The sequence below is a fragment of the Manis javanica genome, chromosome X, assembly GCF_040802235.1.
Source record: "Manis javanica isolate MJ-LG chromosome X, MJ_LKY, whole genome shotgun sequence".
NCBI classification, from domain to species: Eukaryota; Metazoa; Chordata; class Mammalia; order Pholidota; family Manidae; genus Manis; species Manis javanica.
Genome location: NC_133174.1, coordinates 97,111,676 through 97,139,395, shown reverse-complemented (window position 1 = coordinate 97,139,395; position 27,720 = coordinate 97,111,676). Strand labels below are relative to the sequence as shown.

The following is a 27,720-nucleotide window of genomic DNA, read 5'->3' as shown; positions in this document are numbered from 1 at the left end:
TATTCTTTGGGTAAATTCCAAGGAGTGGGATTCCCTGGTCAAATGGTAGTTCTATTTTTTTTTAAGGAACTTCTACATTGCTTTCCAGAATGGTTGAACTAGCTTACATTCCCACCAGCAGTGTAGGAGGGTTCCCCTTTCTCCTCATACTTGCCAGCATTTGTTGTTCTTAGTCTTTTCGATGCTGGCCATCCTTAACTGGTGTGAGGTGATATCTCATTGTGGTTTTAATTTGCATTTCCCTGATGATTAGTGATGTGGAGCATCTTTTCTTGTACCTGTTGGCCATCTGAATTTCTTATTTGGAGAACTGTCTCTTCATATCCTCTGCCCATTTGTTAATCGAGTTATTTGCTTTTTGGGTGTTGAGGGGTGTGAGTTCTTTATGTATTTCATATGTTAAACCCTCATCAGATAAGCCATTTACAAATATATTCTCCCATACTCTAGGATGCTGTTTCGTTCTGTTCATGCTGTCCTTTGTGGTACAGAAACTCTTAGTTTGATGTAGTCCCATGTGTTCATTTTTGCTTTTGTTTCCCTTGCTCGAGAAGATGCATTCAGGAAGAAGTTGTTCATGTTTATATTCAGGAAGTTTTTGCCAATGTTGTCTACTAAGAGTTTTATGGTTTCAGGACTTACATTCAGGTCTTTGATCCATTTCATGTTTACTTTTGTGTATGGGGTCGAACAATAATCCAGTTTCATTCTCTTGCATGTAGCTGTCCGGTTTTGCCAACACCTGCTGTTGAAGAGGTTGTCATTTCCCATTGCATATCCATGGCTCCTTTATCATATATTAATTGACCATATATGGTTGGGTTTATATCAGGGATCTCTAATCTTTTCCATTGATCTATGGGACTATTCTTGTGCCAGTAACAAATTGTCTTGATTACTGTGGCTTTGTAGTAGAGCTTGAAGTTGGGGAGTATAATTCCCCCAGCTTTATTATTCCTTCTCAGAATTGCTTTGGCTATTCGAGGACTTTTGTGGTTTCATATGAATTTTAGGACGATTTTCTCTAGTTTGTTGAAGATTGCTGTTGGTATTTTGATAGGAATTGCATTGAATCTATACATTGCTTTAGGTAGGATGGCCATTGTGACAATATTAATTCTTCCTATACATGAGCACAGGATGTGTTTTCATTTATTGGTATCTTCTCCAATTTCTCTCAGGAGTGTCTTGTAGTTTTCACAGTATGGGTCTTTCACTTCCTTGGTTACATTTATTCCTAGGTATTTATTCTTTTTGATACAATTGTGAATGGAATTGTTTTCCTGGTTTCTCTCTCTGCTAGTTCATTGTTAGTGTATAGGAATGCCACAGATTTCTGTGTATTAATTTTGTATTCTGAAACTTTGCTGAATTCAGATATTAGATCTAATAGTTTTAGAGTCGATTCTTAAGGTTTTTTTATGTACAATATCATGTCATCTGCAATCAAGGACAGTTTAACTTCTTCCTTGCCAATCTAGATGCCTTTTATTTCTTCATGATGTCTGATAGCTGTGGCTAGGACCTCCAGTACTATGTTGAATAGAAGTGGGGAGAGTGGGTATCATTGTCTTGTTCCTGATCTTAAAGGAAAAGCTTTCAGCTTTCTGCTGTTAAGTATAATGTTCGGTTTGGGTTTCTCATATATGGCCTTTATTACGTTGAGGTACTTGCCCTCTATATGCATTTTGTTGAGAAGTTTTATCATGAATGGATGTTGAAATTTCTCAAATGCTTCTTCAGCATTTATGGAGATGATCATGTGGATTTTGTCCTTCTTTTTGTTGATGTAATGAATAATGTTGATGGATTTTCGAATGTTGTACCATCCTTGCATCCCTGAGTTGAATCCCACTTGATCATGATGGATGATCTTTTTGATGTATTTTTAAATTCAATTTGTTAATATTTTGTTGAGTATTTTTGCATCTATGTTCAACAGGGATATTTGTCTGTAATTTTCTTTTTCTGTGGTGTCTTTGCTTGGTTTTGGTATTAGAGTGATGCTGGCCTCATAGAATAAGTTTGGAAGTATTCCCTCTTCTTCTACTCTTTGAAAAACTTTAAGGATGATGGGTATTAGGTCTTCACTAAATGTTTGATGAAATTCAGCAATGAAGCCATCTGCTCCAGGTAAAACCCACAGCATTGGTGATGAATTCATTATGGGCAATAAAGAACCAAGAGAATCAAGGAAGCCTTCTAGATTTGTCTTGATCAACACAGTGGGTGGTATGTCCATGTACTGTAATGAGAAAGAAGTTCAGGGATTGGGGAAACAGCTATTATGGCAATACGAGTGGTGGAACACTACAGATGCCCATCATGCTACCATAACAGATGAACTTGGGTGATTACTTTGGCCAAAAGTTATGGTCAAAATGTTCATAAACAGTCAGGACTCAGTTTTAAAAATTAGGAGGATTCACTTAACCAGTTTCATCAATGCAATACCAGTAATAAACAGTAACAAATTACCTTTTGATTTGTTTTATATTTTAAAAATCAATATTTTATTTTCTTCTTTGACTGGGTCAGTGGTTTATATGTTCTGCAGTTACATAAACATATATTTTTGTTGTTTATTTGTGCTTACTCTTACCTTAGAAACTAAGTTTCAGTAGGTAGGTAAATCAAATATTTTTCAAAATTTCACACTCTCTTTAATTCACTAGCTCTGCAACTCTGACTATAATCTTCGAAGTTTCACATGATTTAAACCTGGATACTTATGGAGCCTCATGATAACTCAGATATGCTCATGTCCTTCCTGGAAAAGTCCCAGATTTATACAGCTAACAATGGAAGTCACATGTTTCCAGGGGAAGGTCAACATCTTTGACATTTCCTGCCTGCTATGGTTTGACAGATATTCACTTTTGTTTTTTGTTTTAAACAAAGTTTAAAACAAGATCTCTTTTAAAATAGCTGGTTTACCTGAGGGAAGTGGCAAAATGAGTTTTTTTAAGCATGCTTTATTTATTCACTCTTTTTGACCACTACACCTTTTCTCATTCTGTAGATATTTTTAAACTCCTATTACTTTGTCCATCTCAATGAACTTTAACACAAGTTATGCTCAGCATGGTGTCATGGGAAGCAAGGCCTTGGACACAGCACAACTGGTTCCCTGACAGGTACAAATGTCATCTCCATTAGAAACATGGGAAAACTGAAGGACAAAGAAGTTAGTTTTCCAAAGTTACACTACGTGTAGTGTAGAGCCAGGATTTCAAGCAGGATTTTCAGCATTTCAAAGTCTGTCTTTGGAGTCCATGGTATTTACAGCTATGCCCTGCTGCCTCGAATTGACTGTTACAATGATTTCTGGTAGCCTTGAAGTAGAGAGCTCCTGCCCAGTCACATAACATCCCAGAACACAAAATCATGACTTGATCCCACGTTCAAAGAATGCATGATCTCTGGTCTCATTTTACCTTATTAATCTGCTTCCCATGGAAGTGGAAACACATATATGCAATGTACAATTCTTTAAACCTTTCAGAGTAAAGAAAGGTTACATTAAATAGTCTAACCATTAAAATGTAATGGAGAGATTTAGATCCTTACAAGTGAACAACTTGGCTGACTTAATTGCTCTTCTGAAATGGCCTGAGATCAACAATACCAAAGTTAACTGTTAAAGGAATAACAATATCCAAGGTCAGGCTGCCATAAAGAGGCCAGAAACAAAGATATCAAGGTAATAATGGATGGTGTCCAAAGGAATCCGAGATGGCAAACAGGAAATAAAGTCTGGATATTAACCTCCATTAGATGAGAATAGAGATCTTCAGGGCTTCAGATACCCAAATTTATCTGAGATTTCCAATCCTTCCAGGAACTTAGGCGCCTTTCCTCCTGAATTCTAACAGAGAAAAATGACAACTGAATAACCATCTTTGCCTTTACCCTAGCACCCTTTACACACACGCGCGCGCGCACGCACGCGCACGCACACACACACACACACACACACACACACACACACACACACCTCTTTAAAAATGTTAAAGATGTATATATTTTCCTCCTGAAAATCTGTTCCAAAAAAATTTACAACCACTTAAAAAAACTTTCTAAGAGTGTCAGTGATTATTTTCATACTTGTGTTTTGAACACTTTTTTTTTGAGAGGGCATCTCTCATATTTATTGATCATATCGTTGTTAACAATAAAATTATGTATAGGGGACTCAATGCACAATCATTAATCAACCCAAGCCTCATTCTCAACAGACTCCCATCTTCTGAAGCATAACGAACAAGTTTTTACATGGTGAACAAGTTCTTACATAGTGAATAAGTTCTTACATGGTGAACAGTGCAAGGGCAGTCATTACAGAAACTTTTGGTTTTGATCCCGCATCATGAACTATAGTGTTTTGAACACTTTTAAAGCCTTTGAGACTTTTCTCAATTAATCTGAATATTTTTTTACCTTCCCTCATTCATCAAGCTAAGATGTAAGCTTCTGATAAACTCAACTCAAATAGAAATGCCATAACATGCCACAATGAAAGACAGGGAAACAAGGAAAGAAAAACAGTTTCCAAAAGCCTCACATAATTTGGCGCACATAGGTCAATAAGAAATAACTGAATCTTGAAATTCTCCATGTAAATGCTGACAAATGTGTGCACTGGGAAAACATTTTAATGTCTAAAAATGTTAATTACTATGACTTACATGCCTCAACTACGACTTTTCACTGCGGTAATATTGCTATTAACTGTTTTTGTAATTCATCGTACTGTTCTTCCTTTTTCTTGATTCTAAACTATATCATAATGCTAAATTAAAAAAATTTTAGAACACTAAATTCTAACTTTATAGTAAAATATAATTCTCCCAATTTCTCTTCTTCTCTACATTTGTGTGTGTGTGCACATGCAAGTGTTTTCATGAGTTCCTAATATTGATTTGATTCCCATTTTGAATGCCAATTTTTAAGTATTTACAAGCATTTATGAAAATACATTGTTTCCCCATGATGTAGAGGGTCATTCTCTTCAAAAAGAATGTAGCTTTGGTTGTGAATGGAATTTTTGAAGGTTTGGAGTTGGTGTCCAATTGCTACCTACACTATTCAGGTATTGTTATACTGTCAGGAAGTAAAGAAAAGATAAGCTTCTTTCAGACTTCCATTTGTCGGAAACAGGAAAGGCAAACCACAGGAACAAGTACAAAAAATGACCTACACAAAATAAAGCATTGACAATCATAGGAATCACAGTGAAGAGACGATATTTTTTATCTGCTTTCTTCACGAATCTGTGTAAATGGAGCTGTCAGCTATGCCTTTCTGACAAGGTGACCGCTCACTGACCAAATCTATCTATAACACAGAGTTTGTAAGTTCCACAGAAATTTATATGTTGATATGGAAAATATTTCCCTCATGAAAATATATTCTTAATTCCCTTAAATGTGATTCCACTGTGCAAAACTGCTAGAGTCACAATGTGATATTTTTACATACTCTTGGACTAAAGGTTTTTTAAATATATATGTTTTTTATGTATAAGCTTTTATTTTCTATAAATGAGAATTAATAAATCTGCACCACCCCCTGTTATGTCCACTCCCTTCAAAGTGGCTTATGAGCACATTAAGTTAAGAAAAGAGAAAGTAAGAAAGAATTATTAAGTCATATGATGCTACAAACCATAAACCATTTCTAGACTTCCTAAGCACGGATTGTTAGCAAGGAGTTTCACTGATAATATTGTAAGATGCTTCTCAGAGTACTTTCAGGAACAGCTATTACGTGTGAGGCTTTGAGCAAATTCCTTTTCAGAATTTCCGTTTTTCCTTTTATAAAGTGGAGTAAATGACAGAATTTGTATGAGGGGAAAATGAGAAAATAGCTATGAAAACATTTGGTAACTCCAATGCCCCAAATACAATGGCCTAAGCCCTTCTATTGGGAGGAAGAATTACCACAGAATGCATAAGCTATAGGTGGTTGTTAAAATGGGAAAAGAAAACAAGGGTCATTGACCCACTGGCCCTGTTTCAATTTTAGTTAAGAATGAAATTAAAGTTAGAATCTGCTTGCTGTGATTGTTGCTCATTTATCAGATGATTGGTGTACAGGACTATGCCTATCAGGTAGTATCTTACACCTCTGAAGAAGGTATGACGGGATGTTTGAGATGTAGAAACAGGCTCAGAAGTCATAAACAGGTCGAAGTTATTGCCAGAGCTATGTCTACAATAGTAACATATGTTTTATGGTACTAAATGTCTTATAAAACACTAAGATACAATTTGTATTACAGAGGTTCTGTATACCCTTATGACAATTTAAACTTTGTTTCCTTATTCACCTACAAATATTTATTTCTGGGCACTGGATATACAGCAGTGAATAAGATGTATCAGGTCCTGCTCTCGTAGAGCTGACGCTCAAGTCCTAAAAAGCCCGAAATGCCTAAAGTCAAGTCAACAGGTTCCTTGTCATCCTATCATCCATCCCCCAAGATAACTACTGTCAATAACTTGACACCTTTGCTTTCATACCTTTTCTTTTCCTTATACAAGCATATACATGTAGATACTTGATTTTGTTTTATGCAAATGTGTGATCATATTATATATGTTATTAACACTGGGTTTATTCACTTCTTAACAAAACATTGAGGACATTCTCTCAAGTACATACATATAAATCTACCTTATCCTTTTCAGTAGCTTGGTCATATTCCATTGCCACTATACCATATTATTGCCTCAATTCCCTGTTCATAGATCTCAAAGGCACTTCAACTACATGGAAATAAATACCTTAGTCAAGTCTCTTCCATAGAGATAACTTACTTCTTCAGGTAAAGTCTCCAGCATGAGATACAAAGGGGATGTGAGTTTACAGTTTCAGAAACATTGCTGGATTATTTCCCCAAAATGTTGACTAATATATGTACTAGTAACATTGTTACCAATAATTATAACTATATAAGAATCACAATATTTAACATTTATTTAAGACATTTAATGCCAGAAACTATGGCACACAGTTTGGCATAATCAATTACAAAGTAGTTCTGCAATGTGGGAACATTACCTTCTCCATATATATAAATGAAGAAATAGAATCAGAAATAAGTTTAACTGGCCTAAGATCACACAACTAGCAAGTCACGGAGCTATTATTTAAACTCATGTAATTTTGCTTGAGTCCATTTTCTTTTACGAGTTATTTCACATTTTTTATCAATATGAAGGAGAAAAAAGTTGTATTACTGTTGTTTTAATTTTCCTGTTTATTATTACAGAAGTTTAGCATTTTTGGTCTTTTTAATCTTCATTCTATCTACTATGAACTGCTTGTTTATATTTCCACCTATTTGACATAGGATTGGTTGTTTTATCAATAATAATTTGTAGGTGCCTTTTGAATATTTATGATAAATATTTACAATAAAAACACTGTTGGAGGGGTGGAGCCAAGATGGTGGCATGAGTAGAGCAGCGGAAATCTCCTCCCAAATCCATATATGTTTTTGAAAATTCAACAAATACATCTATCCCTAAAAGAGAGACCAGAAGATACAGGACAACAGCTAGAAAACATCCACATCTGCGAGAACCCAGCACCTCGCAAAGGTGGTAAGATACAAGCTGTGGCCTGGTGGGACCTGATCTCCCCTTACCCCAGCTCCCGGTGGAAGGAGAGGAGTCAGAGCGGGGAGGGGGAGGGAGACCGGGGCTGCTAAACACCCAGCCTTAGCCATCCTCACCGGAGCGCAGACACCCAGTGTGTGGGATGCTGAATACTAGAGAAATGGGACAGTAAAACTTGTGAGTGGGTCCCCACAGCCGGCACCCCTGGGACAAAGAAAAGTGAGTGCTTTTTGAAAGACTTAAAGTGACAGGGGCCCCACAGCTGGATGGAAACATCCCAGGACACAGCCCAGCAACTGGGAATCCCAGGGAGCTCCAGGCACCCTAACCCCCTTGGTGGCAGCACAGCTCAGAGGCTCCTCATGGAGATAAACAGCCCCCCACCTGTTTCCCCTCCAAAGTGGCTCCACCATAGTGGAGAAGCAGCCTGAGGCAGTAGGGCAGAGCTTCTTTCACAGCAGCCGGGGAAGAATTAGAAACACCATCTTGGCGCAGCTACCCAGCACAAGCAGCTAGGGGTCGCTGTTCTCCCAGGAGAGGAAGGCCACAAAACAGCAAGTAGGGATGTTCTCCCAGCCGACATACGCACCAGCTTCCCACAACTACCTCTATCACCATGAAAAGGCAGAAGAATTTGATACAGACCAGACTAACCCAGACATCCTTCCCTGAGAAGGAATCTGGGGAGATAGACCTCACCAGTTTCCCCAAAAAAGAATTCAAAATAAAGGTCATGAACATACTGATGAAGCTGCAGAGAAATATGCAAGAGCTAAGTGATGACGTCCAGAAGGAGATTACATAAATGAAACAATCTCTGGAAGGATTTATAAGCAGAATGGATAAGATGCAAGAGGCCATTGATGGAATAGAAACCAGAGAACAGCAATGCATAGAAGCTGATGCAGAGAGAGATAAAAGGACCTCCAGGAATGAATCAATATTAATAGAACTGTGTGACCAATCCAAATGGAACAATATTCACATTATAGGGGTACCAGAAGAAGAAGAGAGAGGAAAAAGGGATAGGAAGTATATTTGAAGAAATAATTGCTGAAAACTTCCCAAAACTGGGGGAGGAAATAATCGTTCAGACCATGGAAGTACATAGAAATTCCAACAGAAGGGACCCAAGGAGGAAAACACCAGGACACATAATAATTAAAATGGCAAAGATCAAGGACAAGGACAGAGTTTTAAATGCAGCTAGAGAGAGGAAAAAGGTCACCTACAAAGGAAAACCCATCAGATTATCAGATTTCTCAACAGAAACATTACAGGCCACAAGAGAATGGCATGATATATTTAATGCAATGAAATAGAAAGGCCTTGAACCAAGAATACTGTATTCAGCACAATTATCATTTAAATATGAAGGAGAGATTAAACAATTCCCAGAGAAGCAAAAGTTGAGGGAATATGCCTCCACAAAACAACTCTACAGGGTATTTTAGGGGGACTGCTCTAGATGGGAGCACTCCTAAGGCTACACAAAAGTCACCAGAGAAAATAAAATCCAGCGAGGAAAGCAGACCAACCAAATACTAATTAAAGGCAAAAAATAAAACCAACCACCCACAAAAGCAGTTAAAGGAAACACAAAAGAGCACAGAAGAAAACACCCAACATATAAAGAATGGGGGAGGAGGAATAAGAAGGGAGAGAAATAAAGAATCACCAGACAGTGTCTGTAAAAGCTCAATAAGTGAGATAAGTTAGGCAGTAAGATACTAAAGAAGCTAACCTTGAACCTTTGGTAACAACGAATCTAAAGCCTGTAATGGCAAAAAGTACACATCGTTCAATAATCACCCTAAATGTAAATGGACTGAATGCACCAATCAAAAGACACAGAGTAATAGAATGAATAAAAAAGCTGGACCCATGTATATGCTGCTTACAAGAGACCCACCTCAAACCCAAAGACATGCACAGACTAAAAGTCAAGGGATGGAAAAAGATATTCCATGCAAACAAAAGAGAGAGAAAAAAGCAGGTGTTGCAGTAGTAGTATCAGACAAAATAGACTTCAAAACAAAGAAAGTAACAAGAGATAAAGAAGGACATTACATTATGATAAAGGGGTCAACCCAACAAGAGGATATAATCATTATAAATATATATGCACCCAACACAGGAGCACCTGCGTATGTGAAACAAATACTAACAGAACTAAAGGAGGAAATAGAATGCAATGCATTCATTTAAGGAGACTTCAACACACCACTAACTCTAAAGGATAGATACACCAAACAGAAAATAAGGACACAGAGGCACTGAACAACACACTAGAACAGATGGACCTAATAGACATCTATAGAAATCTACATCCAAAAGCAACAGGATACACATTCTTCTCAACTGCACATGGAACATTTTCGAGAATAGACCACATACTAGGCCACAAAAAGAGCCTCAGTAAATTCCAAAATATTGAAATTCTACCAACCAACTTTTCAGACCACAAAGGTATAAAACTAGAAATAAATTGTACAAAGAAAGCAAAAAGGCTCACAAACACACGGAGGCTTAACAACATGCTCCTAAATAATCAATGGATCCATGACCAAATTAAAACGGAGATCCAGCAATATATGGAAACAAATGACAACAATAACACAAAGCCCCAAATTCTGTGGGACGCAGCAAAAGCAGTCTTAAGAGGAAAGTATATAGCAATCCAGGCATACTTAAAGAAGGAAGAACAATCCCAAATGAATAGTCTTATGTCACAATAATTGAAATTGGAAAAAGAAGAATAAATGAGGCCCAAAGTCAGCAGAATGAGGGACATAATAAAGATCAGAGAAGAAATAAATAAAATTGAGAAGAATAAAACAGTAGAAAAAAATCAATGAAACCAAGAGCTGGTTCTTTGAGAAAATAAATACAATAGATAAACCTCTAGCCAGGCTTATTAAGAGAAAAAGATAATCAGCACACTTCAACAGAATCAGAAATGAGAAAGGAAAAATCACAACGGACCCCATAGAAATGCAAAGAATTATTAGAGAATACTATGAAAATCTATATGCTAATAAGCTGGAAAACCTAGAAGAAATGGACAACTTCCTAGAGAAATATACCCTTCCAAGACTGACCAAAGAAGAAACACAAAATCTAAACAAACCAATTACCAGCAAAGTAATTGAAGCGGTAATCAAAAAAATACCCAGGAACAAAACCCCCAGGCCAGATGGATTCACCTCAGAATTTTATCAGATATACAGAGAAGATATAATACCCATTCTCCTTAAAGTTTTCCAAAAAATAGAAGAGGAGGGAATACTCCCAAACTCATTCTATGAAGCCAACATTACCCTAATACCAAAACCAGGTAAAGACCCCACCAAAAAAGGAAATTATGGGCCAATATCCCTGATGAACATAGATGCAAAAATACTCAACAAAATATTAGCAAACTGAATTCAAATATACATCAGAAGGATCGTACACCATGACCAAGTGGGATTCATCCCAGGGATGCAAGGATGCTACAACATTCGAAAATCCATCAACATCATCCACCACATCAACAAAAAGGACAAAAACCACATGATCATCTCCATAGATGCTGAAAAAGCAATCGACAAAATTCAACATCCATTCATGATAAAAACTCTCAGCAAAATGAGCATACAGGGCAAGTACCTGAACATAATAAAGGCTATATATGTTAAGCCCACAGCCAACATCATATTGAACAGCGAGAAGCTGTAAGCTTTTCCTCTTAGATCAGGAAGAAGACAGGGATGCCCACTCTCCGTACTGTTATTCAACATAGTACTGGAGGTCCTAGCCATGGCAAATAGACAAAACAAAGAAATACAACCAATCCAAATTGGTAAAGAAGAAGTTAAACTGTCACTATTTGCAGATGACATGATACTGTACATAAAAAAACCATAAAGACTCCACTCCAAAACTACAAGAACTGATATCCATTCACAATTGCATCAAAAAGAATAAAATACCTAGGAATAAACCTAACCAAGGAAGTGAAAGACCTATACCCTGAAAACTATAAGATACTCTGAAGAGAAATTAAAGAGGACACTACCAAATGGAAACTTAAGATTAATTACACAATAGAGTTAGAGAAATAACTTTTTGACCCAATAATACATTACTGATTTTTTTCTCCCCTCAGATCCCCACAATTTGTTATAGTGTCCCCCAGAGCTTAAAATAGTAAAAGCAGGCAAGATAATCATTGTATAAAATGGCTATGTTCTAAGATATTCAAAAGACATAAATATATCATAAAATTTATTTTGTGGTCCACTAAATTTGGTGCAGATACCAGCCACATTGATTTTCCTCAACATTAAAACTGGACTAATAAAAGTAATCACAGCTGTTGAAAAGATAATATCAAAAATTTCCAAATCTCTGTAGCAGAGGTGCAAATACCCAAAGCTCTGCCTGAGTTTACTCTGAAGAAAGGAAACAAATTGCTGCATTCTCATGGTTCCATCGAGGGAGAGATACACCAGTAATTCCACAGTTTCTGAGGCTGAGTGAGGCTCTGACTCTGAATTATCAAATCTGTGGTACCTGACATTATGCTGGGCTTCTTCTGTTCTAAGAGTAGAGTTCTGAGAGTAAGCACAAGACCAAAAGCAGGGAGGGAATGTGGTTCTGATCTCAGGGCATATTATCCTACAGTCCAGGTCCTGACTTAAATCTAAGAGCCTCAGTTTTGGACCCCTGTAAGGAGAGGAGACAGAACACATGAGAGGTAGCCGATTGTAATGTAATCTCCCAAGATCAGTGTTGAGAAGAAGGAACAATACCCTCTATCCCCAGTTTTTCACAGCATATGTCATTCACCAAGAATTCGTTTCCTAAAAATTCAGTATCTTTTGTTATTTTCCCCCAACTCTGTTCACCTCTGGTTTCTTCCCATATCAATGCCCATGTGCTTCTTCTATGTAATTACACTCAGGAGATAAATCAATCCATAGTATCCTCAGACACCTCTATTCTGTATTCAAGTCTGTGAGATGTTATAGTCATTAAGGTGACCCCAAGTGTTGGACCAGTAGGCCCACACAGATCTTCAGCATTCACTACTGGCTACTTCGGGAAGACTGTTGGTATTCCCCTGCCCCAGGCTCCAGCACACTCTCCTGCTGACTCACTCTATCGCTACTGGATACAGTCTTACCAGGAAGAAGAGTTCTGGGCAGAGAGGAGCTGCAGACCATCAATCATGGCTTCCAAGATGTCATAGTCTGACCCTTGTACACTCAGTGTCCCGATATGGAGACAGCGAAAGGGCCAAACCCTCACCATTGCCTTTAGTATCTCCTTATGCCTGCCCAAGAAGGCAGGAATGAACAGTGGAACAAAGACGTCTCTTGGGAGCTCATCCAGGGCATGGATAGCAGCCTGCTCATTACTCAGCAGACTCTTTGCAGCAAGCTCTAGCAGAGTGCCTGTGGGCTTCTTGTCCATCTTGAACCTGCTTCAGGGTAAACAATATTTAGAAATCCTAAGAGGACATCCACGGCCTCCAGTGTCAGTTACAGAAAAAATATTTATTGAATAAATATATGGTGACCTCTAGTGACCCCTACTACAGGGACAGAATACAAATAGGCTTGTGTGTTTAAGTATGTGTGTGTGTGCATACACACACACACACATACACACACACACACACACATGAAAAAATGCCCCTAGAAATCACAGGTAAGTTAGCAGAATATGATGTTGACCATGCAGCTGTCTTCCTCCCATTATATTTCCTCCCAAAAGGATATCGACCAATCAGAAGGAAAATGTAAATCTACATAAAAGCCACACTCTGATCAGTACTGTAACATAAAAAATGTGCAAAGTTCATTGTAATTGTGACAAACAAAAATCATAAAGTCCAGCACACAGGCTGTCACACTACTGTCACTAGGCTTTCTGGTGTGCAATCACAGACCTAGAAAAGCTGCAAGACATACAGATGGAGGAAAACGGAGGGGGGCTTAAACTTCATCTAAAACTGCAGCCGAATAAGTCTGAAAATACTAAAACGGTGTCCTGGAAGGTGAGATTTGGACCTACAGGGAAAGGAATCCGGAATGTGAGCATTTAAAGCGGTAGGGAGGGTATAAGGGTGAAGTCGTTGAAACACATAACTTCTAGGGAATAATACAGTCAAGGAGCAAAGTAGAAGCATCCCGGGCACATGGGTAATGGGGAAAATGAAGGATCTTCCAAGACATTAGAGAACCACAAATTAGAGCAATCACAGCTTCTCCCTCCCTTACCAAAAAATAAATTAATTAACGATCTGGACTTTGCTGTACTGACACAAAAATGACATCACTGAAGTAGAAATTTTGGCAAAGACCACAATATCATACACATGAGCAAAAGGAAGGGAAATCACAAAAGCAACCATTGCAAAAAAAAAAGATGAGGAAAAAATTTCACACGTATGAAACAACCATGAAGTAGGAAACTGTAAGACAACAACCCAAAGAGAATTGCACTCAAGCAGCATTTGAGAATATGAAACCTGCTTGAATCAGAATCCTTTTAAAACTATAAAAACAGAAGTGAACCAAAAGTAAGTCTGAAGTTGAGATTTTCCATCCCAGCTAGAGTGTCCTTCAAATAACACAGCCTATAGTGAAAGTTTTTCAACACATAGGAAATTGGGAATTTGGTACCCCTCAGCACTTTCTGAGGTATCTACTAGAGCAGGGCTTTACAAACTGCAGCCCATTGTGCCAAATCTAGTCCATTGCTTGATTTTGTAAATAAAGTTTTATTGGAACAAAGCCACAATCAATCATTTATGCATTGTCTATAGACGCTTTTGCACTGCAATGGCAAAGTTGAGCAGCTTTGACAGAGACACTGTGGCCCACACACTTAAAAACATTTAGTATATGCCTCTTCACAGGCTGAATGCCAAGAATCTTCTAAAAGATGAATTGGGATTATGATCCCCTATGTGATGATGGAAAACGTCACCAAAATATCTGATGGTGAGCATGTTAGAGTTAATACTAAAGTCCAGGTGGTGGAAACAGGGGAAGACTAATGTACAAATGTTTCAATATTGTGAAAACACAGAAGTTGTGCAATTAAACATGAGATAAAGCATAAGAATACAACAAAAGGCAGTTAAACTTTTTGTCATAACGTTGTAGGTAAGTTTTAAATAATACTGGGCATTTCAGAAGAATGCACCAGATAGGAAAGAGTTCAGAAAACAGGGTAGTTCAGGATGGGCTTTTTCAAAGCATTTAACATGACAAAGGACACATCTTGATGATAAAAGCCAAGATTCCCAATGAAGATGTAACACTTCGGAATATTTATACACTAAATAACACAGCAAACACTTTCATGAAACAAAAAGATAAAGAGACATAGATAAAAATATGGTAAAAATGGGTGATTTAATACACCAGTCTTAGTATAAGACAGATCAAGTAGTATAAAAAATTCCGACGGGATGTAGAAAATCTAAACAACATAATAAAGTAAACTATATATATATATACAGTATCTATATACATATGTGTGTACACATGCTCTGAAAATAGAGAATATATTTTTTCAAAATTGATAAAAATTAAACAGGGATGGCATCATTTACTTCCATAAATTAGAAATAGACCAAATAGTCCTCTCTAATCACAAAGCACCAAAAGTTAAAATTACTAACACAAACTGAAAACTGAAAGGCTTTTCTACCAGAAAGGGTTTCTGGTTTAAAAATTTTTTGCGTTAAAGAGGAGAATCATAGAATTAGGGGGCGGAGCCAGGATGGCAGTGTGAGTAGAGCAGCAGAATTCTCCTCCCAAACCACATAGAATTATGAAAATATAACAAAGACAACTCTTCCTAAAATAGAGACCAGAGGACACAGGACAACATCCAGACCACATCCACACCTGTGAGAACCCAGCACCTTGTGAAGGGGGCTTGTATCTTACAAGCCCCAGCCCGGCGGGAGCTGAGCGCCCCTCCCCCCGGCTCCCGGCGAGTGGAAAGAAAGCAGAGCGGTTTTTCTTACTTTTTTGGCGAGTGCTTTTTGGAAGCCTTAAAGGGACAGGGAACCCAATACGAGGGAAACAGGAAAGCAAGACCGGTGAGAGGGCACCTGAGACCGGCACCTGAGGACAAAGAAAATCGTGTGTTTTTCGCTTTTTTTTTGGCGAGTGCTTTTTTGAAGCCTTGAAGGGACAGGGACCCCAATACTGGGGAGGCAGGGCGGCAGGACCGGTGAGCGGGTGCCTGAGACCGGCGCCTGAGGACAAAGAAAATCGTGCATTTTTCCGTTTTTTTTTTGGCGAGTGCTTTTTGGAAGTGTAGGAGGGACAGGGACCCCAGTACTGGTGAGGCAGGGTGGCGGGACCGGTGAGCGGGTGCCTGAGACCGGCGCCTGAGGACAATGAAAATCACGCGTTCTTCCATTTTTTTTTTTGGCCAGTGCTTTTTGGAAGCCTTAAAGGGACAGGGACCCCAATACTAGGGAAACAAGGCAGCAAGACCAGTGAGCAGGTGCCTGAGAACAGCGCCTGAGGACAAAGAAAATCGTGCATTTTTTTCCTTTTTATTTTTCCTCTTTCGTTGTTGCTTTTGTTGTTTTGGTTTGGACAGTGCTTTTTGAAAGTCTTAAAGGGGCAGGACAGGACACTTAGCCCAAAGGCAGGGAATCTGGGGAACTCTGGGCACTCTAAACCCCTGGACAACAGGGATCACAGAGGCCCCTAACAGAGATAAATAGCCTCCCAGCTGCTCCCCCTCCAACAGGGCTCCACCATTTTGGAGGAGCAGCCGCAGTCAGGCCACACAAACAGCAACAGCGGAGATAAACTCCACAGCAACCGGGCAGGTAGCAGAAGCCCTCTCTGTGCACAGCTGCCAAGCATATGCCACTAGAGGTCACTATTCTCCCAGGAGAGGAAGGCCACAAACCAACAAGAAGGAAAGCTCTTCCAGCTGTCACTCATACCAGCTCTGCAAACTATCTCTATCACCATGAAAAGGAAAACCTACAGGCAGACAAAGGTCACAGAGACAACACCTGAGAAGGAGACAGACCTAACCAGTCCTCCTGAAAAAAAATTCAATATAAAAATCATGAACATGCTGACAGAGATGCAGAGAAAAATGCATGAGCAATGGGATGAAGTCCGGAGGGAGATCACAGATGTCAGGAAGGAGAAAACAGAAGTGAAACAATCCCTGGAAGGATTTATAAGCAGAATGGATAAGATTCAAGAGGCCATTGAAGGACTAGAAACCAGAGAACAGGAACGTATAGAAGCTGACATAGAGAGAGATAAAAGGATCTCCAGGAACAAAACAACACCAAGAGAACTATGTGACCAATTCAAAAGTAATAATATTCGTATTATAAGGGTACCAGAAGAAGAAAAAGAGGAAAAGGGATAGAAAGTCTCTTTGAAGAAATAATTGCTGAAAACTTCCCCAAACTAGGGGAGGAAATAATCGAACAGACCACGGAAATACACAAAACCCCCAACAGAAAGGATCCACGGAGGACAACACCAAGACACATAATAATTAAAATGGCAAGGATCAAGGACAAGGAAAGAGTTTTAAAGGCAGCTAGAGAGAAAAAGGTCACCTATAAAGGAAAACCCATCAGGCTAACATCAGACTTCTCGACAGAAACCCTACAGGCCAGAAGAGAATGGAATGATATATTTAAAGCAATGAAACAGAAGGGCCTTGAACCAAGGATACTGTATCCAGCACGACTATCATTTAAATATGATGGGAGGATTAAACAATTCCTAGACATGCAAAAGCTGAGGGAATTTGCTTCCCACAAACCACGTCTACAGGGCATCCTACAGGGACAGCTCTAGATGGGAGCACTCCTAAAAAGAGCACAGAACAAAACATACAACATATGAAGAATGGAGGAGGAGGAATAAGAAGGGAGAGAAGAAAAGAATCTCCAGACAGTGTATATAACAGCTCAATAAGTGAGCTAAGTTAGGCAGTAAGATACTAAAGAAGCTAACCTTGAACCTTTGGTAACCACGAATCTAAAGCCTGCAATGGCAATAAGTATATATCTCTCAAAAGTCACCCTAAATGTAAATGGACTTAATGCAACAATCAAAAGACACAGAATAATAGAATGGATAAAAAAGCAAGACCCATCTATATGCTGCTTACAAGAAACTCACCTCAAACCCAAAGACAAGCACAGACTAAAAGTCAAAGGATGGAAAAACATTTCAGGCAAACAACAATGAGAAGAAAGCAGGGGTTGCAGTACTAATATCAGACAAAATAGACTTCAAAACAAAGAAAGTAACAAGAGATAAAGAAGGACACTACATAATGATAAAGGGCTCAGTCCAACAAGAGGATATAACCATTCTAAATATATATGCACCAACACAGGAGCACAAGCATTTGTGAAACAAATACTAACAGAACTAAAGAGAGAAATAGACTGCAATGCATTCATCTTAGGAGACTTCAACACACCACTCACCCAAAAGGATAGATCCACTGGGCAGAAAATAAGTAAGGACACACAGGCACTGAACAACACACTAGAACAGATGGACCTAACAGACATCTATAGAACTCTACATCCAAAAGCAACAGGATATACATTCTTCTCAAGTGCACATGGAACATTCTCCAGAATAGACCACATACTAGCTCACAAAAAGAGCCTCAGTAAATTTCAAATTATTGAAATCATACCAACCAATTTTTCAGACCACAAAGGTATAAAACTAGAAATAAATTCTACAAAGAAAACAAAAATGCTCAAAAACACATGGAGGCTTAACAACATGCTTCTAAATAATCAATGGATCAATGAACAAATCAAAATAGAGATCAAGGAATATATAGAAACAAATGACAACAATAACACAAAGCCCCAAATTGTGTGGGATGCAGTGAAAGCAGTCTTAAGAGGAAAGTATATAGCGATCCAGGCACACCTGAAGAAGGAAGAACAATCCCAAATGAATAGTCTAACACCACAACTATCGAAACTGGAAAAAGAAGAACAAATGAGGCCTAAAGTCAGCAGAAGGAGGGACATAATAAAGATCAGAGATGAAATAAACAAAATTGAGAAGAATAAAACAATAGCAAAAATCAACAAAACCAAGAGCTGGTTCTTTGAGAAAATAAACAAAATAGATAAGCCTCTAGCCACACTTATTAAGAGAAAAAGAGAATCAACACAAATCAACAGAATCAGAAATGAGAATGGAAAAATCACGACAGATCCCACAGAAATACAAAGAATTATTAAAGACTACTATGAAAACCTATATGCCAACAAGCTGGAAAACCAAGAAGAAATGGACAACTTCCTAGAAAAATACAACCTCCCAAGACTGACCAAGGAAGAAACACAAAAGTTAAACAAACCAATTACGAGCAAAGAAATTGAAACGGTAATCAAAAAACTACCCAAGAACAAAATCCCGGGGCCAGATGGATTTACCTCAGAATTTTAACAGACACACAGAGAAGAGATAATACCCTTTCTCCTTAAACTGTTCCAAAAAACAGAAGAGGAGTGAATACTCCTAAACTCATTCTATGAAGCCAACATCACCCTAATACCAAAACCAGGCAAAGACCCCATCAAAAAAGAAAATTACAGAGCAATATCCCTGATGAATGTAGATGCAAAAATACTCAATAAAATATTAGCAAACAGAATTCAACAGTATATCAAAAGGATCATACACCATGACCAAGTGGGATTCATCCCAGGGATGCAAGGATGGTACAACATTCGAAAATCCATCAACATCATCCACCACATCAACAAAAAGAAAGACAAAAACCACATGATCATCTCCATAGATGCTGAAAAAGCATTTGACAAAATTCAACATCCATTCATGATAAAAACTCTTAGCAAAATGGGAATAGAGGGCAAGTACCTCAACATAATAAAGGCCATATATGATAAACCCACAGACAGCATTATACTGAACAGCGAGAAGCTGAAAGCATTACCTCTGAGATCGGGAACCTGACAGGGATGCCCAGACTCCCCACTGTTATTTAACATAGTACTGGAGGTCCTAGCCACGGCAATCAGACAAAACAAAGAATTACAAGGAATCCAGATTGGAAAGAAGAAATTGAACTGTCACTATTTGCAGATGATATGATACTACACATAAAACCCTAAAGACTCCACTCCAAAACATCTAGAACTGATATCGAAATACAGCAAAGTTGCAGGATACATAAGTAACACACAGAAATCTGTAGCTTTCCTATACACTAATAATGAACCAATAGAAAGAGAGATCAGGAAAACAATTCCATTCACAACTGCATCAAAAAGAATAAAATACCTAGGAATAAACCTATCTAAAGAAGTGAAAGACTTATACTCTGAAAACTACAAGTCACTCTTAAAAGAAATTAAAGGGGACACTAACAAATGGAAACTCATCCCCTGCTCATTGCTAGGAAGAACTAATATTGTCAAAATGGCCATCCTGCCTAAAGCAATATACAGATTTGACGCAATCCCTATCAAATTAACGGCAACATTCTTCAATGAATTGGAACAAATAATTCAAAAATTCATATTGAAACACCAACGACCCCGAATAGCCAAAGCAATCCTGAGAAAGAAGAATAAAGTAGGGGGGATCTCACTCCCCAACTTCAAGCTCTACTACAAAGCCATAGTAATCAAGACAATTTGGTACTGGCACAAGAACAGAGCCACAGACCAGTGGAACAGATTAGAGACTCCAGAAATTAACCCAAACATATATGGTCAATTAATATTTGATAAAGGAGCCATGGACATACAATGGCAAAATGACAGTCTCTTCAACAGATGGTGCTGGCAAAACTGGACAGCTACATGTAGGAGAATGAAACTGGACCATTGTCTAACCCCATATACAAAGCTAAACTCAAAATGGATCAAAGACTTGAATGTAAGTTATGAAACCATTAAACTCCTGGGAAAAAACATAGGCAAAAACCTCTTAGACGTAAACATGTGTGACCTCTTCTTGAACATATCTCCCCGGGCAAGGAAAACAACAGCAAAAATGAGCAAGTGGGACTACATTAAGCTGAAAAACTTCTGTACAGCAAAAGACACCATCAATAGAACAAAAAGGAACCCTACAGTATGGGAGAATATATTTGAAAATGACAGATTCGATAAAGGCTTGATGTCCAGAATATATAGAGACCTCACACACCTCAACAAACAAAAAACAAATAACCCAATTAAAAAATGGGCAGAGGAACTGAACAGTTCTCTAAAAAAGAAATACAGATGGCGAAGAGACACATGAAAAGATGCTCCACATCGCTAATTATCAGAAAAATGCAAATTAAACCTACAATGAGGTATCACCTCACACCAGTAAGGATAGCTGCCATCCAAAAGACAAACAACAACAAATGTTGGCGAGGCTGTGGAGAAAGGGGAACCCTCCTACACTGCTGGTGGGAATGTAAATTAGTTCAACCTTTGTGGATAGCAGTATGGAGGTTCATCAAAATGCTCAAAACAGACCTACCATTTGACCCAGGAATTCCACTCCTAGGAATTTACCCTAAGAACGCAGCAATCAAGTTTGAGAAAGACAGATGCACCCCTATGTTTATCGCAGCACTATTTACAATAGCCAAGAATTGGAAGCAACCTAAATGTCCATCGGTAGATGAATGGATAAAGAAGATGTGGTACATATACACAATGGAATACTACTCAGCCATAAGAAGAGGAAAAATCCTACCATTTGCAGCAACATGTATGGAGCTGGAGAGTATTATGCTCAGTGAAATAAGCCAAGCAGAGAAAGAGAAATACCAAATGATTTCACTCATCTGAGGAGTATAAGAACAAAGGAAAAACTGAAGGAACAAACAGCAGCGGAATTACAGAACCCAAAAATGTACTAACATGTACCAAAGGGAAAGGAACTGGGGAGGATGGGTGGGCAGGGAGGGATAAGGGGGGGGGGAGAAGAAAGTGGGTATTAAGATTAGCATGCATGGGATGGAGGGCTCTACAACACAGAGAGGAGAAGTAGTGATTCTACATTTTTCTATGTTGATGGACAGTTACCGTAAAGTGGTTTTTAGGGGGGACCTGATATAGGGGAGAACATAGTAAACATAGTATTCTTCATGTAAGTATAGATTAAAGATTAAAAAAAAAAGAAAGACAGAAAAGGGGGATTACTCCTTGATAGGATAAAACAATTGGTAAATCAAAGATTAACGCATGCTTTAAATATCCTTAATGTTGATCACTTAAAGGCTGTCAGATAATCAGCTATGGAGGTACTCTTTTCTGATAATATTCCTTTCTCTTAATTAAAATAAAAATTTTAAAAAAGCAGGTCCTCTGTGCTGACCTCCAATGAGTTCTACACAGTGGTATAGAGGGCATGTCAAAGTGTGGGCAAAGAGTCTGTTTGTTTCTATCCCTAGCTTGGCTACCCAAAAAATGAACTAAGATATGATATAAGGAGGAGCCACCGGCATCAGCATTCTTTGGAGGACTCGTGCCAGGGGATGACCATCAAAAAGCCTCCACAGGGATCCGGGCGATGCTGCAGTTGTAGCTGCGTCCACCCCACCTTTTCCTGGACTAGGCATTGGAATGAGGAGGGAGATGTCTAGGCTGGCATGTGCATACAGTGTGACAACGAATTTGACTGGATCTGTACTGTTGGAACTCAATTAGGAGTTGGGAGGGATGCAAGTTGTAGCGCTCCAAAATCTTACGACTATAGACTATCTATGGTTAAAAGAACATATGGGATGTGAACAGATCCCAGAAATGGGTTGCTTTAATTTGTCTGATTTCTCTCAGACTGTTCAAGTACAGTTGTACAATATCCATCATATCATAGACTAATTTTTACAAATGCCTAGGGTGAATAACTGGTTTTCCTGGCTTCACTGGAGATGGCTGGTAATTATAGATTTGCTTTGTTTATGTCACCGTATTCCTAATATGTTAATATGTGTCTGCAAGTTAGTTAGTAGTTTAAAACCTATACATACTTAAGGTACTCTACAAGAAGATATGTCAAAGAAATAATCAATCCTCCCATGTTTTCTTCCATATGCTACCTCTATAGCTTTTCTTCTTCCTTCCTAATTACAACCTTTAAATAGAATTCGTGCCTCATATCGAATTTACCGAGTATCATAATTCCTCCAGGTGGTAAAGATACCTCGAGACAAGTGCTGGGCATAGAAGCCACCTGCAAAGAAGTAAAAAGCTAACTTTTTCAAACAATATGGCTTCTCTCTCACTTACCAACTTTACATTTCCCTGTATGGCCCCGGAAGATGACTGGTTAGCCAGAGATGGGTAAGATTCCTCAAGGGAGGAACAACCTAAGACAGGCACAGTCACAGGGGGGCCATAAGGTGAGAAATTGGGGAACAACATTGGTGAAGCTTAGAAACTCACCCCGCCCCTGTGTTGAGAGAAAGCTTCTACATCCATGGATGTTTTATTGCCCTTGTCTAGCTCGGATTAGCACATAGTCTACAGGCACACACCTGATCATCTACAATTGCTCTCTTACAACACTAAACTATGTTTTCTACCTTTATCTTGCATCTACCTACCACTTCAGAAGTTTATTAAAAATAAAAATAATAATAATAATAAAGGGAGAAATGTGGGATCCACAAATAAATCACGTATAAAAATCAAATGAATATTCATATTTGACCTGATTGTTTATAGTTCATAATGCGTGATCAGAACCGAAAGTTTCTGTGATGACTGCCCTTGTACTGTTCACCATGTAAGAACTTATTCACTATGTAAGAATTCGTTCACCATGTAAGAACTTGTTCGTTATGCTTCAGAAGATTGGAGACTGACGAGAACTAGGCTTGAGATGGATTAATGATTGTGCATTGAGCATTGACCCCCCTATACAGAATTTTATTGTTGTTAACAACCATTTGATCAATAAATATGAGAGATGCCCTCACAAAAAAAAAAGGAGAATCAAATTAAATTTACACAAACTATGTATCAGGATCTGTGGGATACACATAAAGTAGTGATCAGAGGCAAATTTGGAGCGCTTAAGACTTTTACAAGAAAAAGTGGAAGAATGAAAATAAATATTGAACAGAAAAAAGAAATTCCTGTGCAACCTCTTTGCAAATAACTTTGAAAATCCATGTGACGTAGATGTTGTCCTAGAGAAATTCAGACTAACAAAATGCTAACTCTAGTGTTAAAAAGCTTAAATTTGCCAATTTTCATAGAAGAAATAAAGTTATTATGCAATTACCCCCAAGTAGCATTTTGCTCAGGTGGTCTTACAGGTGAACTCTAGTAAAGTATCAAGGATGCCACAGGACCAATGGCCTCTCTATAAATTATTCAATAACATTAGAAAAGAAGGAAAAGTCCCTAACTCCTCCTATGAAGCAAGTATGACACTGATAGGTAAAATGTAGATATGAAATCCTAAATAAAACATTAGCAAATATCCAACAATAATATGTTAAGAAACTAGTACACTGCGACCAAGTGGGATTTATTCCATTAATACAAAGTTGGCTCTATATTAGGAATTCTATTTATATCACTTATGGTAGTAACATAGTTAAGGACAACCATAGGTGCTGAACAAGCCTTTGGGAAAGTTCAACACTGATTCCTGTTAAAAAAAGAAAAAAGTGTAGAAAATAGGAAGCAGCGGATGTTTTCTAAACATGAAAGAAGATACATAATTAATTCCTAATGCCAGTATTTTATTAAATGGGGGACTACTAGACGCAAGGAATGGATGCCCACTCATTTATTCCTACTCAGTCTTATACTATAAGCATTTTTCAGTTGACCAGAGATAGCTATCAGATTTATGGGAATGGAGAATAAGAGGTAAAGCTGTCTCTGTGTGCCAATGATATTACAGTATACCTGCACATCCAACAGAAAAATGACATATTAACTGAAACAATAATCAAAATCAGTATGGGAGGAGCATATAAAGCTAGCATAAAAGTATCAACAGCCTTTGTATATAACCACACAAAAACCCACTGGGGAGAACACACTGGTAGAGAAGATCCCATATATGACAACAACACATAAGATTAAATGTACAGGTATAAACTTAGCAAGAATATCGACACAAGGAAAGGTTTTTCCAAATGACAAGGAACTGTCATTACATCTATACAAGGAAAACTTTTTCTTTTGTGACAGTGAGTAAATGGAAAGACAGTCAATGTCCATGGGCAGAATAGTTCAACATTAAAAATATGTCAATCCTCCCTAAGTTAATTTATAGATTGAATAAAATCTCAAAAATAGCAGCAAACATTGTTACGGAGTTAGACAAGTCAATAGTAAAGTTCATAGTTAAAAAAATGCAATACCTAGGATATAAATGAAAAAGAAAACCTACGAGAGGGGAGGAATGATACCAGACATTCAAGCACGGTGTAAACCTCTGTAATTACAACATCATAGCACTGGTTCCTGGACAGATACAAAGCCCAATGGAATAGAAGAGAAAACACAGAGATGCACCCAAGTTCATACAGAAATTCTAGTATTAAAAAAAAGGGGGAGGTCATGTAACATCACTGGGGCAAAGCAAAGATGGACATTTAATAAATGTTGCTAGATCAACTGAGACATTTGGAGAAAAATAACAGTAGATTCATATCACAGACCTTCCAGAAAACAAACTGCAATGATGTTAGGGATTTAAACATAAAAAATAGAAATCACAACAAGTACCTGAAGAAAATATGGCAGAACTTTTCTTTAACCTCAGTGTAGGGAAAGGCTTTCTAACTGTGACTCAAATTAGGAGGCCGTGAAAGACAAGAACGATCAATTTGCCTGTACAAAAAATTTTTAAATGTTTGACAAACACATCCTAAACAAATCAAAAGGAAACTGAGAAAGTGGAATAGAGGACTTGCAGCATACACCACAGATAAATGGGTAATGTCCTAAATATATAGAGAACTTTTAAATATTGAAGGACAAAGACCTAAAAGTTCTGTCAAAATATGAGAAAATGATATGAACAGATGGTTCACAAAATATATATCACGGTCCTCAAAGACATGATAATTCAAACTTGCAATCACACAAATGAATATTAAAACACAAAAGTGACCCTTCAGGTAGAAGACATTTTTGACTCTGAATTGTGGTAATGATTCCCATACCCAACAATTAAATGAACAATTTAAATCAATCAGGGTGGGGGCAGGTCCCAAACTCGAATACAAAGATTGACAAATGAATCTAACCATATTGTAAATGACTATTTTTACCACACTGAGAGGTGAGGAAGAAAACAGCTAAGCTAAGTTACTGAAAAGGGTTCCCAATGACCAGAGCTGGAACAATTCAAGGAACAAAATTAACCATGATCTAATTTGACTATAACTGATAATGTATCATGGTTGTCTGGTAGTCCAGAATGATAAAAATAATTTTAATAAGTTATCTGAATCAGTATCTTGAGGTAAATTTTGTAAAAAAACTCGAAATGTATAAATAAATGGGGGAGAAAGGATGGCTCTTCAGAATTCCAATAAGTAAATGTGAAAGGAATGAGGACAATAGGAAGTCAGCATTAGGTCATAACTGTTGTAGGCGAGATCCCCAGATGGATTCTAAAAGCAGTGAGGAAATGTCTGAGAAGAAACAGGTATTTTCATAGCCTCAAAGTGTTTCCTACACAAGTTGATAAAGTATTTGTCATTAACAATGGGAAAACAGCAGCAGTACCTGGAGCAACATAATTGCCACCTTCAAGTGATCAGGATGAACACCAGCAGTAGCAAGTACAACATACAGACACCGTGTGCCCTGACATGATGCCCGTAGAAAGGGAGGAAAATCACTTTGCAGTTTCATGGTATAAGCCCTAAAATTAAGGCCCAATGATATACACACCTTGACATCTGGGGAAAACCCAGAAGACCTTGAATGGCCTAACCACAAGTTCCCTCCATATTGTTTTCCCACAAAGAAGGTTCCCTGGCCAAAGAACCCTTCTTATCACGGGAATAGGCACAGTGCCTGCTTACCCCTGAGTAGTCAGTTTCCATTCCCAACCAGCCCACACAGTCATTCAAACAAGCTGATCGCATCCTCACACTGGAACCAAGAATCACTTCATCCTCTCGTTACTACGAAGACTGCCCCCCAGAGCCCCTGGTTTTCACTCTCTTCCAGAGCATGACACCTGCGAGGCACTACCTGGCGTGTAGCATCCTCCTCCCCCAGGGGCTCAGTAAATATTACTAATAAACTACTATGGATGTCACCTGCTCAGTGTCGGGTGTCATGTGTTCGGCCACCCTGATAACACTAGGATGGAAAGTCCCCCATCACCAATGGAGGTAAACATTAATTCCTGCCCAAATGAATAACTTAAATATAATCCTAAGAAAATATCAGGGAAACCCAAATTGGCAGACATTCTATAAAATACCTGACCAGTATAGAATTTTCAAAAGCGTCAGGGATGTGAAAGACCCAGAAAGACTGAGGAACCGTCAGCCTGGAGGAGACTAAGGAGAAATGATGGCAAATGCCCTGGCGGTATCCTGAATGGGATCCTGGAATAGAAAAAGGACATTAGTGGGACAACTGGTGAAATTAAAATAAAGTATCTCATTTGTTAATAGTGTTGCATTAATGTTTATTTCCTGGTTTGATCATCCTTTCTTGGTGTCGTAAACTGTTAACATTTGGGAAATCTGGATAAAGACACTCTGTGCCATTTTCTGCAACATTAACGTGGGTCTAAAATTATTCAAAATAAGGAATAAAAAAATACAAGGTCAGTGGTTAAAGACATGGTTAGTCTATAAATCACGTGATTTAATAATATTTAGCCAACTGAAGCACAGTGAGAAAGACAGTAGGATAAATGCTCCCAGCATGTCACCCATTAAAAAACGAATGCAAACTGCTTTGTGAGCCCATTTTAAGGAATGAAGTTGCATTCATGCCATGGATGTACATGAATAATTAATTGGTCTCCACATGAGAAAAGCATTTTAAGTATAAAAGAAATGAAATACAATAGAAAGAGAAAGACAG

At 38.2% G+C, this 27,720-nt stretch overlaps 1 long non-coding RNA gene across 1 annotated transcript; it reads right to left on the bottom strand.

Moving 5' to 3' along the window:
- Window positions 1-142: 142 nt before the first annotated feature.
- LOC118970562 (uncharacterized) lies at window positions 143-27,197 on the bottom strand. The gene is made up of 3 exons (XR_005058622.2): window positions 27,107-27,197; window positions 3,769-3,868; window positions 143-2,245 (listed from the first exon to the last, which is right to left on the bottom strand). It is a non-coding gene; the product is annotated as an uncharacterized lncRNA (long non-coding RNA).
- Window positions 27,198-27,720: the final 523 nt, after the last annotated feature.